We start from the raw sequence: 16,209 nt of genomic DNA on the forward strand, positions 1-16,209 counted from the left end.
GGCAACGCGCGGCCCGTTCGGGTTATCGCTTCTCGGCCTTTTGGCTAAGATCAAGTGTAGTATCTGTTCTTATCAGTTTAATATCTGATACGTCCCCTATCTGGGGACCATATATTAAATGGATTTTTAGAACAGGGAGATGGAAATAGAGCTTGCTCTGTCCACTCCACGCATTGACCTGGTATTGCAGTATTTCCAGGACCGGTGCACCCTTTCCTTATGTGTTGACTAAAAGCAGATTCCAAAAGTGTTTTTTGTCTTTGCTATTGTTTCTGTCTTTCTGAAGGGATCTCCCCTTTTAATCCCATTATTTCAACACCTGTTGGACAATGCATGAGTGATAATGAGCTCATTGATTAAATGCAATTAATGAATAGATTGCCACCTCTTGTTGTGTGTCGTCTGTGTTTCTGTGTTTCCGGCATTTCACATTGGAACACCTCATTCACCTTCCTTGTCTTCTCTCCGCCCTCCCTTTTAGGTAAGTTAAAGAGCTGCACCTGAGCCAGCCACTGATTGATTGATTGATTGATTGATTGATTGATTGATTGATTGATTGATTGATGCAGCACAACAGTCAAATAGTGGAGTGGAGTAGGGGAACAGCAAACAGCCAATAAAGCAGCCCGCCCGCTCGCCTGCCCGCCACAATGGACCTACCTGTGTACACTAGATGGATGTGATGGAATGTACTGTCGTCCCTACATTTCAAGAAGAAGTAAGAATTGCAGTTGCAACAAAGCCTTGCTTGCCTACAAAGAGAGCAGCAATTTGGATTTGTTACTATGTTACCTAGAAGAATAACAAACTGTGCAAGGATGGAGGTTGTAGGAGCAAGGAGAAGTTGTCTGTAAAGTTGGTGGATGCCTATTTTCCATTTTGCAGTCCCTTGTCTCCCTCTTGTGGCCTCCTGGAGGCAACTAGCTGTGCAAAAAAAAGACAGCCTGGCGGCCGGCTGTTGCAGTGTTGCCCTCTCAGGCAACACTGAGTGACTGACTGAGCCTCACCGTCTTATATAAAGTTCAGACGGAACTTTGCACGTGTCATAGTGGAGCCCTCAGGATTCCAGAGCCAGCTTTCTGACATCATAATGGGGCCTCAGAGATAAAAGCCTGGGCCCAGGCAGTGTTGGTCAGTGCTGCTCAGCAGGCAGCACTGGACTGGACTGGATTACAGCTGATACAAGGTGTGAAGGAACAAGGGGTGGCTGTGGGCATGCACTTGCTGCCGCTGCCAGTGTTTATCTGCATGGCAGCAGGGCATTTGGGCGTTGCCAGGAAGGCGTTTTTATGTAGATTCCTCCTCTTTCAGCACTGCATTGTGGTGCAAGCAAAAGAAGCAAATCCTGTCTGGCTTCCTCTCCGGCCTTTATTCACCTCCCGTGTAGCTGTGAGTGTGTGAGCCTGCAGGGCCCCATGGAATTGCCTAGAAGTAGGCTGAATCGCTGCAAGGGCTGAACAGCAGTATCGGGCAGGCTCGGGCAACGCGCGGCCCGTTCGGGTTATCGCTTCTCGGCCTTTTGGCTAAGATCAAGTGTAGTATCTGTTCTTATCAGTTTAATATCTGATACGTCCCCTATCTGGGGACCATATATTAAATGGATTTTTAGAACAGGGAGATGGAAATAGAGCTTGCTCTGTCCACTCCACGCATTGACCTGGTATTGCAGTATTTCCAGGACCGGTGCACCCTTTCCTTATGTGTTGACTAAAAGCAGATTCCAAAAGTGTTTTTTGTCTTTGCTATTGTTTCTGTCTTTCTGAAGGGATCTCCCCTTTTAATCCCATTATTTCTACACCTGTTGGACAATGCATGAGTGATAATGAGCTCATTGATTAAATGCAATTAATGAATAGATTGCCACCTCTTGTTGTGTGTCGTCTGTGTTTCTGTGTTTCCGGCATTTCACATTGGAACACCTCATTCACCTTCCTTGTCTTCTCTCCGCCCTCCCTTTTAGGTAAGTTAAAGAGCTGCACCTGAGCCAGCCACTGATTGATTGATTGATTGATTGATTGATTGATTGATTGATTGATTGATTGATTGATTGATTGATTGATTGATGCAGCACAACAGTCAAATAGTGGAGTGGAGTAGGGGAACAGCAAACAGCCAATAAAGCAGCCCGCCCGCTCGCCTGCCCGCCACAATGGACCTACCTGTGTACACTAGATGGATGTGATGGAATGTACTGTCGTCCCTACATTTCAAGAAGAAGTAAGAATTGCAGTTGCAACAAAGCCTTGCTTGCCTACAAAGAGAGCAGCAATTTGGATTTGTTACTATGTTACCTAGAAGAATAACAAACTGTGCAAGGATGGAGGTTGTAGGAGCAAGGAGAAGTTGTCTGTAAAGTTGGTGGATGCCTATTTTCCATTTTGCAGTCCCTTGTCTCCCTCTTGTGGCCTCCTGGAGGCAACTAGCTGTGCAAAAAAAAGACAGCCTGGCGGCCGGCTGTTGCAGTGTTGCCCTCTCAGGCAACACTGAGTGACTGACTGAGCCTCACCGTCTTATATAAAGTTCAGACGGAACTTTGCACGTGTCATAGTGGAGCCCTCAGGATTCCAGAGCCAGCTTTCTGACATCATAATGGGGCCTCAGAGATAAAAGCCTGGGCCCAGGCAGTGTTGGTCAGTGCTGCTCAGCAGGCAGCACTGGACTGGACTGGATTACAGCTGATACAAGGTGTGAAGGAACAAGGGGTGGCTGTGGGCATGCACTTGCTGCCGCTGCCAGTGTTTATCTGCATGGCAGCAGGGCATTTGGGCGTTGCCAGGAAGGCGTTTTTATGTAGATTCCTCCTCTTTCAGCACTGCATTGTGGTGCAAGCAAAAGAAGCAAATCCTGTCTGGCTTCCTCTCCGGCCTTTATTCACCTCCCGTGTAGCTGTGAGTGTGTGAGCCTGCAGGGCCCCATGGAATTGCCTAGAAGTAGGCTGAATCGCTGCAAGGGCTGAACAGCAGTATCGGGCAGGCTCGGGCAACGCGCGGCCCGTTCGGGTTATCGCTTCTCGGCCTTTTGGCTAAGATCAAGTGTAGTATCTGTTCTTATCAGTTTAATATCTGATACGTCCCCTATCTGGGGACCATATATTAAATGGATTTTTAGAACAGGGAGATGGAAATAGAGCTTGCTCTGTCCACTCCACGCATTGACCTGGTATTGCAGTATTTCCAGGACCGGTGCACCCTTTCCTTATGTGTTGACTAAAAGCAGATTCCAAAAGTGTTTTTTGTCTTTGCTATTGTTTCTGTCTTTCTGAAGGGATCTCCCCTTTTAATCCCATTATTTCAACACCTGTTGGACAATGCATGAGTGATAATGAGCTCATTGATTAAATGCAATTAATGAATAGATTGCCACCTCTTGTTGTGTGTCGTCTGTGTTTCTGTGTTTCCGGCATTTCACATTGGAACACCTCATTCACCTTCCTTGTCTTCTCTCCGCCCTCCCTTTTAGGTAAGTTAAAGAGCTGCACCTGAGCCAGCCACTGATTGATTGATTGATTGATTGATTGATTGAGTGATTGATTGATTGATTGATTGATTGATGCAGCACAACAGTCAAATAGTGGAGTGGAGTAGGGGAACAGCAAACAGCCAATAAAGCAGCCCGCCCGCTCGCCTGCCCGCCACAATGGACCTACCTGTGTACACTAGATGGATGTGATGGAATGTACTGTCGTCCCTACATTTCAAGAAGAAGTAAGAATTGCAGTTGCAACAAAGCCTTGCTTGCCTACAAAGAGAGCAGCAATTTGGATTTGTTACTATGTTACCTAGAAGAATAACAAACTGTGCAAGGATGGAGGTTGTAGGAGCAAGGAGAAGTTGTCTGTAAAGTTGGTGGATGCCTATTTTCCATTTTGCAGTCCCTTGTCTCCCTCTTGTGGCCTCCTGGAGGCAACTAGCTGTGCAAAAAAAAGACAGCCTGGCGGCCGGCTGTTGCAGTGTTGCCCTCTCAGGCAACACTGAGTGACTGACTGAGCCTCACCGTCTTATATAAAGTTCAGACGGAACTTTGCACGTGTCATAGTGGAGCCCTCAGGATTCCAGAGCCAGCTTTCTGACATCATAATGGGGCCTCAGAGATAAAAGCCTGGGCCCAGGCAGTGTTGGTCAGTGCTGCTCAGCAGGCAGCACTGGACTGGACTGGATTACAGCTGATACAAGGTGTGAAGGAACAAGGGGTGGCTGTGGGCATGCACTTGCTGCCGCTGCCAGTGTTTATCTGCATGGCAGCAGGGCATTTGGGCGTTGCCAGGAAGGCGTTTTTATGTAGATTCCTCCTCTTTCAGCACTGCATTGTGGTGCAAGCAAAAGAAGCAAATCCTGTCTGGCTTCCTCTCCGGCCTTTATTCACCTCCCGTGTAGCTGTGAGTGTGTGAGCCTGCAGGGCCCCATGGAATTGCCTAGAAGTAGGCTGAATCGCTGCAAGGGCTGAACAGCAGTATCGGGCAGGCTCGGGCAACGCGCGGCCCGTTCGGGTTATCGCTTCTCGGCCTTTTGGCTAAGATCAAGTGTAGTATCTGTTCTTATCAGTTTAATATCTGATACGTCCCCTATCTGGGGACCATATATTAAATGGATTTTTAGAACAGGGAGATGGAAATAGAGCTTGCTCTGTCCACTCCACGCATTGACCTGGTATTGCAGTATTTCCAGGACCGGTGCACCCTTTCCTTATGTGTTGACTAAAAGCAGATTCCAAAAGTGTTTTTTGTCTTTGCTATTATTTCTGTCTTTCTGAAGGGATCTCCCCTTTTAATCCCATTATTTCAACACCTGTTGGACAATGCATGAGTGATAAAGAGCTCATTGATTAAATGCAATTAATGAATAGATTGCCACCTCTTGTTGTGTGTCGTCTGTGTTTCTGTGTTTCTGGCATTTCACATTGGAACACCTCATTCACCTTCCTTGTCTTCTCTCCGCCCTCCCTTTTAGGTAAGTTAAAGAGCTGCACCTGAGCCAGCCACTGATTGATTGATTGATTGATTGATTGATTGATTGATTGATTGATTGATTGATTGATTGATTGATTGATTGATGCAGCACAACAGTCAAATAGTGGAGTGGAGTAGGGGAACAGCAAACAGCCAATAAAGCAGCCCGCCCGCTCGCCTGCCCGCCACAATGGACCTACCTGTGTACACTAGATGGATGTGATGGAATGTACTGTCGTCCCTACATTTCAAGAAGAAGTAAGAATTGCAGTTGCAACAAAGCCTTGCTTGCCTACAAAGAGAGCAGCAATTTGGATTTGTTACTATGTTACCTAGAAGAATAACAAACTGTGCAAGGATGGAGGTTGTAGGAGCAAGGAGAAGTTGTCTGTAAAGTTGGTGGATGCCTATTTTCCATTTTGCAGTCCCTTGTCTCCCTCTTGTGGCCTCCTGGAGGCAACTAGCTGTGCAAAAAAAAGACAGCCTGGCGGCCGGCTGTTGCAGTGTTGCCCTCTCAGGCAACACTGAGTGACTGACTGAGCCTCACCGTCTTATATAAAGTTCAGACGGAACTTTGCACGTGTCATAGTGGAGCCCTCAGGATTCCAGAGCCAGCTTTCTGACATCATAATGGGGCCTCAGAGATAAAAGCCTGGGCCCAGGCAGTGTTGGTCAGTGCTGCTCAGCAGGCAGCACTGGACTGGACTGGATTACAGCTGATACAAGGTGTGAAGGAACAAGGGGTGGCTGTGGGCATGCACTTGCTGCCGCTGCCAGTGTTTATCTGCATGGCAGCAGGGCATTTGGGCGTTGCCAGGAAGGCGTTTTTATGTAGATTCCTCCTCTTTCAGCACTGCATTGTGGTGCAAGCAAAAGAAGCAAATCCTGTCTGGCTTCCTCTCCGGCCTTTATTCACCTCCCGTGTAGCTGTGAGTGTGTGAGCCTGCAGGGCCCCATGGAATTGCCTAGAAGTAGGCTGAATCGCTCCAAGGGCTGAACAGCAGTATCGGGCAGGCTCGGGCAACGCGCGGCCCGTTCGGGTTATCGCTTCTCGGCCTTTTGGCTAAGATCAAGTGTAGTATCTGTTCTTATCAGTTTAATATCTGATACGTCCCCTATCTGGGGACCATATATTAAATGGATTTTTAGAACAGGGAGATGGAAATAGAGCTTGCTCTGTCCACTCCACGCATTGACCTGGTATTGCAGTATTTCCAGGACCGGTGCACCCTTTCCTTATGTGTTGACTAAAAGCAGATTCCAAAAGTGTTTTTTGTCTTTGCTATTGTTTCTGTCTTTCTGAAGGGATCTCCCCTTTTAATCCCATTATTTCAACACCTGTTGGACAATGCATGAGTGATAATGAGCTCATTGATTAAATGCAATTAATGAATAGATTGCCACCTCTTGTTGTGTGTCGTCTGTGTTTCTGTGTTACCGGCATTTCACATTGGAACACCTCATTCACCTTCCTTGTCTTCTCTCCGCCCTCCCTTTTAGGTAAGTTAAAGAGCTGCACCTGAGCCAGCCACTGATTGATTGATTGATTGATTGATTGATTGATTGATTGATTGATTGATTGATTGATGCAGCACAACAGTCAAATAGTGGAGTGGAGTAGGGGAACAGCAAACAGCCAATAAAGCAGCCCGCCCGCTCGCCTGCCCGCCACAATGGACCTACCTGTGTACACTAGATGGATGTGATGGAATGTACTGTTGTCCCTACATTTCAAGAAGAAGTAAGAATTGCAGTTGCAACAAAGCCTTGCTTGCCTACAAAGAGAGCAGCAATTTGGATTTGTTACTATGTTACCTAGAAGAATAACAAACTGTGCAAGGATGGAGGTTGTAGGAGCAAGGAGAAGTTGTCTGTAAAGTTGGTGGATGCCTATTTTCCATTTTGCAGTCCCTTGTCTCCCTCTTGTGGCCTCCTGGAGGCAACTAGCTGTGCAAAAAAAAGACAGCCTGGCGGCCGGCTGTTGCAGTGTTGCCCTCTCAGGCAACACTGAGTGACTGACTGAGCCTCACCGTCTTATATAAAGTTCAGACGGAACTTTGCACGTGTCATAGTGGAGCCCTCAGGATTCCAGAGCCAGCTTTCTGACATCATAATGGGGCCTCAGAGATAAAAGCCTGGGCCCAGGCAGTGTTGGTCAGTGCTGCTCAGCAGGCAGCACTGGACTGGACTGGATTACAGCTGATACAAGGTGTGAAGGAACAAGGGGTGGCTGTGGGCATGCACTTGCTGCCGCTGCCAGTGTTTATCTGCATGGCAGCAGGGCATTTGGGCGTTGCCAGGAAGGCGTTTTTATGTAGATTCCTCCTCTTTCAGCACTGCATTGTGGTGCAAGCAAAAGAAGCAAATCCTGTCTGGCTTCCTCTCCGGCCTTTATTCACCTCCCGTGTAGCTGTGAGTGTGTGAGCCTGCAGGGCCCCATGGAATTGCCTAGAAGTAGGCTGAATCGCTGCAAGGGCTGAACAGCAGTATCGGGCAGGCTCGGGCAACGCGCGGCCCGTTCGGGTTATCGCTTCTCGGCCTTTTGGCTAAGATCAAGTGTAGTATCTGTTCTTATCAGTTTAATATCTGATACGTCCCCTATCTGGGGACCATATATTAAATGGATTTTTAGAACAGGGAGATGGAAATAGAGCTTGCTCTGTCCACTCCACGCATTGACCTGGTATTGCAGTATTTCCAGGACCGGTGCACCCTTTCCTTATGTGTTGACTAAAAGCAGATTCCAAAAGTGTTTTTTGTCTTTGCTATTGTTTCTGTCTTTCTGAAGGGATCTCCCCTTTTAATCCCATTATTTCAACACCTGTTGGACAATGCATGAGTGATAATGAGCTCATTGATTAAATGCAATTAATGAATAGATTGCCACCTCTTGTTGTGTGTCGTCTGTGTTTCTGTGTTTCCGGCATTTCACATTGGAACACCTCATTCACCTTCCTTGTCTTCTCTCCGCCCTCCCTTTTAGGTAAGTTAAAGAGCTGCACCTGAGCCAGCCACTGATTGATTGATTGATTGATTGATTGATTGATTGATTGATTGATTGATTGATTGATGCAGCACAACAGTCAAATAGTGGAGTGGAGTAGGGGAACAGCAAACAGCCAATAAAGCAGCCCGCCCGCTCGCCTGCCCGCCACAATGGACCTACCTGTGTACACTAGATGGATGTGATGGAATGTACTGTCGTCCCTACATTTCAAGAAGAAGTAAGAATTGCAGTTGCAACAAAGCCTTGCTTGCCTACAAAGAGAGCAGCAATTTGGATTTGTTACTATGTTACCTAGAAGAATAACAAACTGTGCAAGGATGGAGGTTGTAGGAGCAAGGAGAAGTTGTCTGTAAAGTTGGTGGATGCCTATTTTCCATTTTGCAGTCCCTTGTCTCCCTCTTGTGGCCTCCTGGAGGCAACTAGCTGTGCAAAAAAAAGACAGCCTGGCGGCCGGCTGTTGCAGTGTTGCCCTCTCAGGCAACACTGAGTGACTGACTGAGCCTCACCGTCTTATATAAAGTTCAGACGGAACTTTGCACGTGTCATAGTGGAGCCCTCAGGATTCCAGAGCCAGCTTTCTGACATCATAATGGGGCCTCAGAGATAAAAGCCTGGGCCCAGGCAGTGTTGGTCAGTGCTGCTCAGCAGGCAGCACTGGACTGGACTGGATTACAGCTGATACAAGGTGTGAAGGAACAAGGGGTGGCTGTGGGCATGCACTTGCTGCCGCTGCCAGTGTTTATCTGCATGGCAGCAGGGCATTTGGGCGTTGCCAGGAAGGCGTTTTTATGTAGATTCCTCCTCTTTCAGCACTGCATTGTGGTGCAAGCAAAAGAAGCAAATCCTGTCTGGCTTCCTCTCCGGCCTTTATTCACCTCCCGTGTAGCTGTGAGTGTGTGAGCCTGCAGGGCCCCATGGAATTGCCTAGAAGTAGGCTGAATCGCTGCAAGGGCTGAACAGCAGTATCGGGCAGGCTCGGGCAACGCGCGGCCCGTTCGGGTTATCGCTTCTCGGCCTTTTGGCTAAGATCAAGTGTAGTATCTGTTCTTATCAGTTTAATATCTGATACGTCCCCTATCTGGGGACCATATATTAAATGGATTTTTAGAACAGGGAGATGGAAATAGAGCTTGCTCTGTCCACTCCACGCATTGACCTGGTATTGCAGTATTTCCAGGACCGGTGCACCCTTTCCTTATGTGTTGACTAAAAGCAGATTCCAAAAGTGTTTTTTGTCTTTGCTATTGTTTCTGTCTTTCTGAAGGGATCTCCCCTTTTAATCCCATTATTTCAACACCTGTTGGACAATGCATGAGTGATAATGAGCTCATTGATTAAATGCAATTAATGAATAGATTGCCACCTCTTGTTGTGTGTCGTCTGTGTTTCTGTGTTTCCGGCATTTCACATTGGAACACCTCATTCACCTTCCTTGTCTTCTCTCCGCCCTCCCTTTTAGGTAAGTTAAAGAGCTGCACCTGAGCCAGCCACTGATTGATTGATTGATTGATTGATTGATTGATTGATTGATTGATTGATTGATTGATGCAGCACAACAGTCAAATAGTGGAGTGGAGTAGGGGAACAGCAAACAGCCAATAAAGCAGCCCGCCCGCTCGCCTGCCCGCCACAATGGACCTACCTGTGTACACTAGATGGATGTGATGGAATGTACTGTCGTCCCTACATTTCAAGAAGAAGTAAGAATTGCAGTTGCAACAAAGCCTTGCTTGCCTACAAAGAGAGCAGCAATTTGGATTTGTTACTATGTTACCTAGAAGAATAACAAACTGTGCAAGGATGGAGGTTGTAGGAGCAAGGAGAAGTTGTCTGTAAAGTTGGTGGATGCCTATTTTCCATTTTGCAGTCCCTTGTCTCCCTCTTGTGGCCTCCTGGAGGCAACTAGCTGTGCAAAAAAAAGACAGCCTGGCGGCCGGCTGTTGCAGTGTTGCCCTCTCAGGCAACACTGAGTGACTGACTGAGCCTCACCGTCTTATATAAAGTTCAGACGGAACTTTGCACGTGTCATAGTGGAGCCCTCAGGATTCCAGAGCCAGCTTTCTGACACCATAATGGGGCCTCAGAGATAAAAGCCTGGGCCCAGGCAGTGTTGGTCAGTGCTGCTCAGCAGGCAGCACTGGACTGGACTGGATTACAGCTGATACAAGGTGTGAAGGAACAAGGGGTGGCTGTGGGCATGCACTTGCTGCCGCTGCCAGTGTTTATCTGCATGGCAGCAGGGCATTTGGGCGTTGCCAGGAAGGCGTTTTTATGTAGATTCCTCCTCTTTCAGCACTGCATTGTGGTGCAAGCAAAAGAAGCAAATCCTGTCTGGCTTCCTCTCCGGCCTTTATTCACCTCCCGTGTAGCTGTGAGTGTGTGAGCCTGCAGGGCCCCATGGAATTGCCTAGAAGTAGGCTGAATCGCTGCAAGGGCTGAACAGCAGTATCGGGCAGGCTCGGGCAACGCGCGGCCCGTTCGGGTTATCGCTTCTCGGCCTTTTGGCTAAGATCAAGTGTAGTATCTGTTCTTATCAGTTTAATATCTGATACGTCCCCTATCTGGGGACCATATATTAAATGGATTTTTAGAACAGGGAGATGGAAATAGAGCTTGCTCTGTCCACTCCACGCATTGACCTGGTATTGCAGTATTTCCAGGACCGGTGCACCCTTTCCTTATGTGTTGACTAAAAGCAGATTCCAAAAGTGTTTTTTGTCTTTGCTATTGTTTCTGTCTTTCTGAAGGGATCTCCCCTTTTAATCCCATTATTTCAACACCTGTTGGACAATGCATGAGTGATAATGAGCTCATTGATTAAATGCAATTAATGAATAGATTGCCACCTCTTGTTGTGTGTCGTCTGTGTTTCTGTGTTTCCGGCATTTCACATTGGAACACCTCATTCACCTTCCTTGTCTTCTCTCCGCCCTCCCTTTTAGGTATGTTAAAGAGCTGCACCTGAGCCAGCCACTGATTGATTGATTGATTGATTGATTGATTGATTGATTGATGCAGCACAACAGTCAAATAGTGGAGTGGAGTAGGGGAACAGCAAACAGCCAATAAAGCAGCCCGCCCGCTCGCCTGCCCGCCACAATGGACCTACCTGTGTACACTAGATGGATGTGATGGAATGTACTGTCGTCCCTACATTTCAAGAAGAAGTAAGAATTGCAGTTGCAACAAAGCCTTGCTTGCCTACAAAGAGAGCAGCAATTTGGATTTGTTACTATGTTACCTAGAAGAATAACAAACTGTGCAAGGATGGAGGTTGTAGGAGCAAGGAGAAGTTGTCTGTAAAGTTGGTGGATGCCTATTTTCCATTTTGCAGTCCCTTGTCTCCCTCTTGTGGCCTCCTGGAGGCAACTAGCTGTGCAAAAAAAAGACAGCCTGGCGGCCGGCTGTTGCAGTGTTGCCCTCTCAGGCAACACTGAGTGACTGACTGAGCCTCACCGTCTTATATAAAGTTCAGACGGAACTTTGCACGTGTCATAGTGGAGCCCTCAGGATTCCAGAGCCAGCTTTCTGACACCATAATGGGGCCTCAGAGATAAAAGCCTGGGCCCAGGCAGTGTTGGTCAGTGCTGCTCAGCAGGCAGCACTGGACTGGACTGGATTACAGCTGATACAAGGTGTGAAGGAACAAGGGGTGGCTGTGGGCATGCACTTGCTGCCGCTGCCAGTGTTTATCTGCATGGCAGCAGGGCATTTGGGCGTTGCCAGGAAGGCGTTTTTATGTAGATTCCTCCTCTTTCAGCACTGCATTGTGGTGCAAGCAAAAGAAGCAAATCCTGTCTGGCTTCCTCTCCGGCCTTTATTCACCTCCCGTGTAGCTGTGAGTGTGTGAGCCTGCAGGGCCCCATGGAATTGCCTAGAAGTAGGCTGAATCGCTGCAAGGGCTGAACAGCAGTATCGGGCAGGCTCGGGCAACGCGCGGCCCGTTCGGGTTATCGCTTCTCGGCCTTTTGGCTAAGATCAAGTGTAGTATCTGTTCTTATCAGTTTAATATCTGATACGTCCCCTATCTGGGGACCATATATTAAATGGATTTTTAGAACAGGGAGATGGAAATAGAGCTTGCTCTGTCCACTCCACGCATTGACCTGGTATTGCAGTATTTCCAGGACCGGTGCACCCTTTCCTTATGTGTTGACTAAAAGCAGATTCCAAAAGTGTTTTTTGTCTTTGCTATTGTTTCTGTCTTTCTGAAGGGATCTCCCCTTTTAATCCCATTATTTCAACACCTGTTGGACAATGCATGAGTGATAATGAGCTCATTGATTAAATGCAATTAATGAATAGATTGCCACCTCTTGTTGTGTGTCGTCTGTGTTTCTGTGTTTCCGGCATTTCACATTGGAACACCTCATTCACCTTCCTTGTCTTCTCTCCGCCCTCCCTTTTAGGTAAGTTAAAGAGCTGCACCTGAGCCAGCCACTGATTGATTGATTGATTGATTGATTGATTGATTGATTGATTGCAGCACAACAGTCAAATAGTGGAGTGGAGTAGGGGAACAGCAAACAGCCAATAAAGCAGCCCGCCCGCTCGCCTGCCCGCCACAATGGACCTACCTGTGTACACTAGATGGATGTGATGGAATGTACTGTCGTCCCTACATTTCAAGAAGAAGTAAGAATTGCAGTTGCAACAAAGCCTTGCTTGCCTACAAAGAGAGCAGCAATTTGGATTTGTTACTATGTTACCTAGAAGAATAACAAACTGTGCAAGGATGGAGGTTGTAGGAGCAAGGAGAAGTTGTCTGTAAAGTTGGTGGATGCCTATTTTCCATTTTGCAGTCCCTTGTCTCCCTCTTGTGGCCTCCTGGAGGCAACTAGCTGTGCAAAAAAAAGACAGCCTGGCGGCCGGCTGTTGCAGTGTTGCCCTCTCAGGCAACACTGAGTGACTGACTGAGCCTCACCGTCTTATATAAAGTTCAGACGGAACTTTGCACGTGTCATAGTGGAGCCCTCAGGATTCCAGAGCCAGCTTTCTGACATCATAATGGGGCCTCAGAGATAAAAGCCTGGGCCCAGGCAGTGTTGGTCAGTGCTGCTCAGCAGGCAGCACTGGACTGGACTGGATTACAGCTGATACAAGGTGTGAAGGAACAAGGGGTGGCTGTGGGCATGCACTTGCTGCCGCTGCCAGTGTTTATCTGCATGGCAGCAGGGCATTTGGGCGTTGCCAGGAAGGCGTTTTTATGTAGATTCCTCCTCTTTCAGCACTGCATTGTGGTGCAAGCAAAAGAAGCAAATCCTGTCTGGCTTCCTCTCCGGCCTTTATTCACCTCCCGTGTAGCTGTGAGTGTGTGAGCCTGCAGGGCCCCATGGAATTGCCTAGAAGTAGGCTGAATCGCTGCAAGGGCTGAACAGCAGTATCGGGCAGGCTCGGGCAACGCGCGGCCCGTTCGGGTTATCGCTTCTCGGCCTTTTGGCTAAGATCAAGTGTAGTATCTGTTCTTATCAGTTTAATATCTGATACGTCCCCTATCTGGGGACCATATATTAAATGGATTTTTAGAACAGGGAGATGGAAATAGAGCTTGCTCTGTCCACTCCACGCATTGACCTGGTATTGCAGTATTTCCAGGACCGTTGCACCCTTTCCTTATGTGTTGACTAAAAGCAGATTCCAAAAGTGTTTTTTGTCTTTGCTATTGTTTCTGTCTTTCTGAAGGGATCTCCCCTTTTAATCCCATTATTTCAACACCTGTTGGACAATGCATGAGTGATAATGAGCTCATTGATTAAATGCAATTAATGAATAGATTGCCACCTCTTGTTGTGTGTCGTCTGTGTTTCTGTGTTTCCGGCATTTCACATTGGAACACCTCATTCACCTTCCTTGTCTTCTCTCTGCCCTCCCTTTTAGGTAAGTTAAAGAGCTGCACCTGAGCCAGCCACTGATTGATTGATTGATTGATTGATTGATTGATTGATTGATTGATTGATTGATTGATGCAGCACAACAGTCAAATAGTGGAGTGGAGTAGGGGAACAGCAAACAGCCAATAAAGCAGCCCGCCCGCTCGCCTGCCCGCCACAATGGACCTACCTGTGTACACTAGATGGATGTGATGGAATGTACTGTCGTCCCTACATTTCAAGAAGAAGTAAGAATTGCAGTTGCAACAAAGCCTTGCTTGCCTACAAAGAGAGCAGCAATTTGGATTTGTTACTATGTTACCTAGAAGAATAACAAACTGTGCAAGGATGGAGGTTGTAGGAGCAAGGAGAAGTTGTCTGTAAAGTTGGTGGATGCCTATTTTCCATTTTGCAGTCCCTTGTCTCCCTCTTGTGGCCTCCTGGAGGCAACTAGCTGTGCAAAAAAAAGACAGCCTGGCGGCCGGCTGTTGCAGTGTTGCCCTCTCAGGCAACACTGAGTGACTGACTGAGCCTCACCGTCTTATATAAAGTTCAGACGGAACTTTGCACGTGTCATAGTGGAGCCCTCAGGATTCCAGAGCCAGCTTTCTGACATCATAATGGGGCCTCAGAGATAAAAGCCTGGGCCCAGGCAGTGTTGGTCAGTGCTGCTCAGCAGGCAGCACTGGACTGGACTGGATTACAGCTGATACAAGGTGTGAAGGAACAAGGGGTGGCTGTGGGCATGCACTTGCTGCCGCTGCCAGTGTTTATCTGCATGGCAGCAGGGCATTTGGGCGTTGCCAGGAAGGCGTTTTTATGTAGATTCCTCCTCTTTCAGCACTGCATTGTGGTGCAAGCAAAAGAAGCAAATCCTGTCTGGCTTCCTCTCCGGCCTTTATTCACCTCCCGTGTAGCTGTGAGTGTGTGAGCCTGCAGGGCCCCATGGAATTGCCTAGAAGTAGGCTGAATCGCTGCAAGGGCTGAACAGCAGTATCGGGCAGGCTCGGGCAACGCGCGGCCCGTTCGGGTTATCGCTTCTCGGCCTTTTGGCTAAGATCAAGTGTAGTATCTGTTCTTATCAGTTTAATATCTGATACGTCCCCTATCTGGGGACCATATATTAAATGGATTTTTAGAACAGGGAGATGGAAATAGAGCTTGCTCTGTCCACTCCACGCATTGACCTGGTATTGCAGTATTTCCAGGACCGGTGCACCCTTTCCTTATGTGTTGACTAAAAGCAGATTCCAAAAGTGTTTTTTGTCTTTGCTATTGTTTCTGTCTTTCTGAAGGGATCTCCCCTTTTAATCCCATTATTTCAACACCTGTTGGACAATGCATGAGTGATAATGAGCTCATTGATTAAATGCAATTAATGAATAGATTGCCACCTCTTGTTGTGTGTCGTCTGTGTTTCTGTGTTTCTGGCATTTCACATTGGAACACCTCATTCACCTTCCTTGTCTTCTCTCCGCCCTCCCTTTTAGGTAAGTTAAAGAGCTGCACCTGAGCCAGCCACTGATTGATTGATTGATTGATTGATTGATTGATTGATTGATTGATTGATTGATTGCAGCACAACAGTCAAATAGTGGAGTGGAGTAGGGGAACAGCAAACAGCCAATAAAGCAGCCCGCCCGCTCGCCTGCCCGCCACAATGGACCTACCTGTGTACACTAGATGGATGTGATGGAATGTACTGTCGTCCCTACATTTCAAGAAGAAGTAAGAATTGCAGTTGCAACAAAGCCTTGCTTGCCTACAAAGAGAGCAGCAATTTGGATTTGTTACTATGTTACCTAGAAGAATAACAAACTGTGCAAGGATGGAGGTTGTAGGAGCAAGGAGAAGTTGTCTGTAAAGTTGGTGGATGCCTATTTTCCATTTTGCAGTCCCTTGTCTCCCTCTTGTGGCCTCCTGGAGGCAACTAGCTGTGCAAAAAAAAGACAGCCTGGCGGCCGGCTGTTGCAGTGTTGCCCTCTCAGGCAACACTGAGTGACTGACTGAGCCTCACCGTCTTATATAAAGTTCAGACGGAACTTTGCACGTGTCATAGTGGAGCCCTCAGGATTCCAGAGCCAGCTTTCTGACATCATAATGGGGCCTCAGAGATAAAAGCCTGGGCCCAGGCAGTGTTGGTCAGTGCTGCTCAGCAGGCAGCACTGGACTGGACTGGATTACAGCTGATACAAGGTGTGAAGGAACAAGGGGTGGCTGTGGGCATGCACTTGCTGCCGCTGCCAGTGTTTATCTGCATGGCAGCAGGGCATTTGGGCGTTGCCAGGAAGGCGTTTTTATGTAGATTCCTCCTCTTTCAGCACTGCATTGTGGTGCAAGCAAAAGAAGCAAATCCTGTCTGGCTTCCTCTCCGGCCTTTATTCACC

General features: G+C 47.7%; 11 non-coding genes across 11 annotated transcripts; all 11 read left to right on the top strand.

The window, feature by feature from the left end:
- Positions 1–24: 24 nt before the first annotated feature.
- Positions 25–215, top strand: LOC142723980 (U2 spliceosomal RNA). The gene has a single exon (XR_012875835.1). It is a non-coding gene; the product is annotated as a U2 spliceosomal RNA (small nuclear RNA).
- Positions 216–1,503: 1,288 nt separating this feature from the next.
- On the top strand, positions 1,504–1,694 carry LOC142723982 (U2 spliceosomal RNA). Its single transcript, XR_012875836.1, has one exon. It is a non-coding gene; the product is annotated as a U2 spliceosomal RNA (small nuclear RNA).
- Positions 1,695–3,002: 1,308 nt separating this feature from the next.
- Positions 3,003–3,193, top strand: LOC142723983 (U2 spliceosomal RNA). Its single transcript, XR_012875837.1, has one exon. It is a non-coding gene; the product is annotated as a U2 spliceosomal RNA (small nuclear RNA).
- Positions 3,194–4,489: 1,296 nt separating this feature from the next.
- Positions 4,490–4,680, top strand: LOC142723984 (U2 spliceosomal RNA). The gene has a single exon (XR_012875838.1). It is a non-coding gene; the product is annotated as a U2 spliceosomal RNA (small nuclear RNA).
- Positions 4,681–5,988: 1,308 nt separating this feature from the next.
- On the top strand, positions 5,989–6,179 carry LOC142723986 (U2 spliceosomal RNA). The gene has a single exon (XR_012875841.1). It is a non-coding gene; the product is annotated as a U2 spliceosomal RNA (small nuclear RNA).
- Positions 6,180–7,471: 1,292 nt separating this feature from the next.
- LOC142723987 (U2 spliceosomal RNA) lies at positions 7,472–7,662 on the top strand. The gene has a single exon (XR_012875842.1). It is a non-coding gene; the product is annotated as a U2 spliceosomal RNA (small nuclear RNA).
- Positions 7,663–8,954: 1,292 nt separating this feature from the next.
- Positions 8,955–9,145, top strand: LOC142723988 (U2 spliceosomal RNA). The gene has a single exon (XR_012875843.1). It is a non-coding gene; the product is annotated as a U2 spliceosomal RNA (small nuclear RNA).
- Positions 9,146–10,437: 1,292 nt separating this feature from the next.
- LOC142723989 (U2 spliceosomal RNA) lies at positions 10,438–10,628 on the top strand. Its single transcript, XR_012875844.1, has one exon. It is a non-coding gene; the product is annotated as a U2 spliceosomal RNA (small nuclear RNA).
- Positions 10,629–11,904: 1,276 nt separating this feature from the next.
- LOC142723990 (U2 spliceosomal RNA) lies at positions 11,905–12,095 on the top strand. Its single transcript, XR_012875845.1, has one exon. It is a non-coding gene; the product is annotated as a U2 spliceosomal RNA (small nuclear RNA).
- A 1,277-nt stretch (positions 12,096–13,372) lies between these two features.
- Positions 13,373–13,563, top strand: LOC142724020 (U2 spliceosomal RNA). The gene has a single exon (XR_012875875.1). It is a non-coding gene; the product is annotated as a U2 spliceosomal RNA (small nuclear RNA).
- A 1,292-nt stretch (positions 13,564–14,855) lies between these two features.
- On the top strand, positions 14,856–15,046 carry LOC142723993 (U2 spliceosomal RNA). Its single transcript, XR_012875847.1, has one exon. It is a non-coding gene; the product is annotated as a U2 spliceosomal RNA (small nuclear RNA).
- Positions 15,047–16,209: the final 1,163 nt, after the last annotated feature.

Source organism: Rhinoderma darwinii, unplaced genomic scaffold (genome assembly GCF_050947455.1).
Source record: "Rhinoderma darwinii isolate aRhiDar2 unplaced genomic scaffold, aRhiDar2.hap1 Scaffold_568, whole genome shotgun sequence".
Classification (NCBI taxonomy): Eukaryota; Metazoa; Chordata; class Amphibia; order Anura; family Rhinodermatidae; genus Rhinoderma; species Rhinoderma darwinii.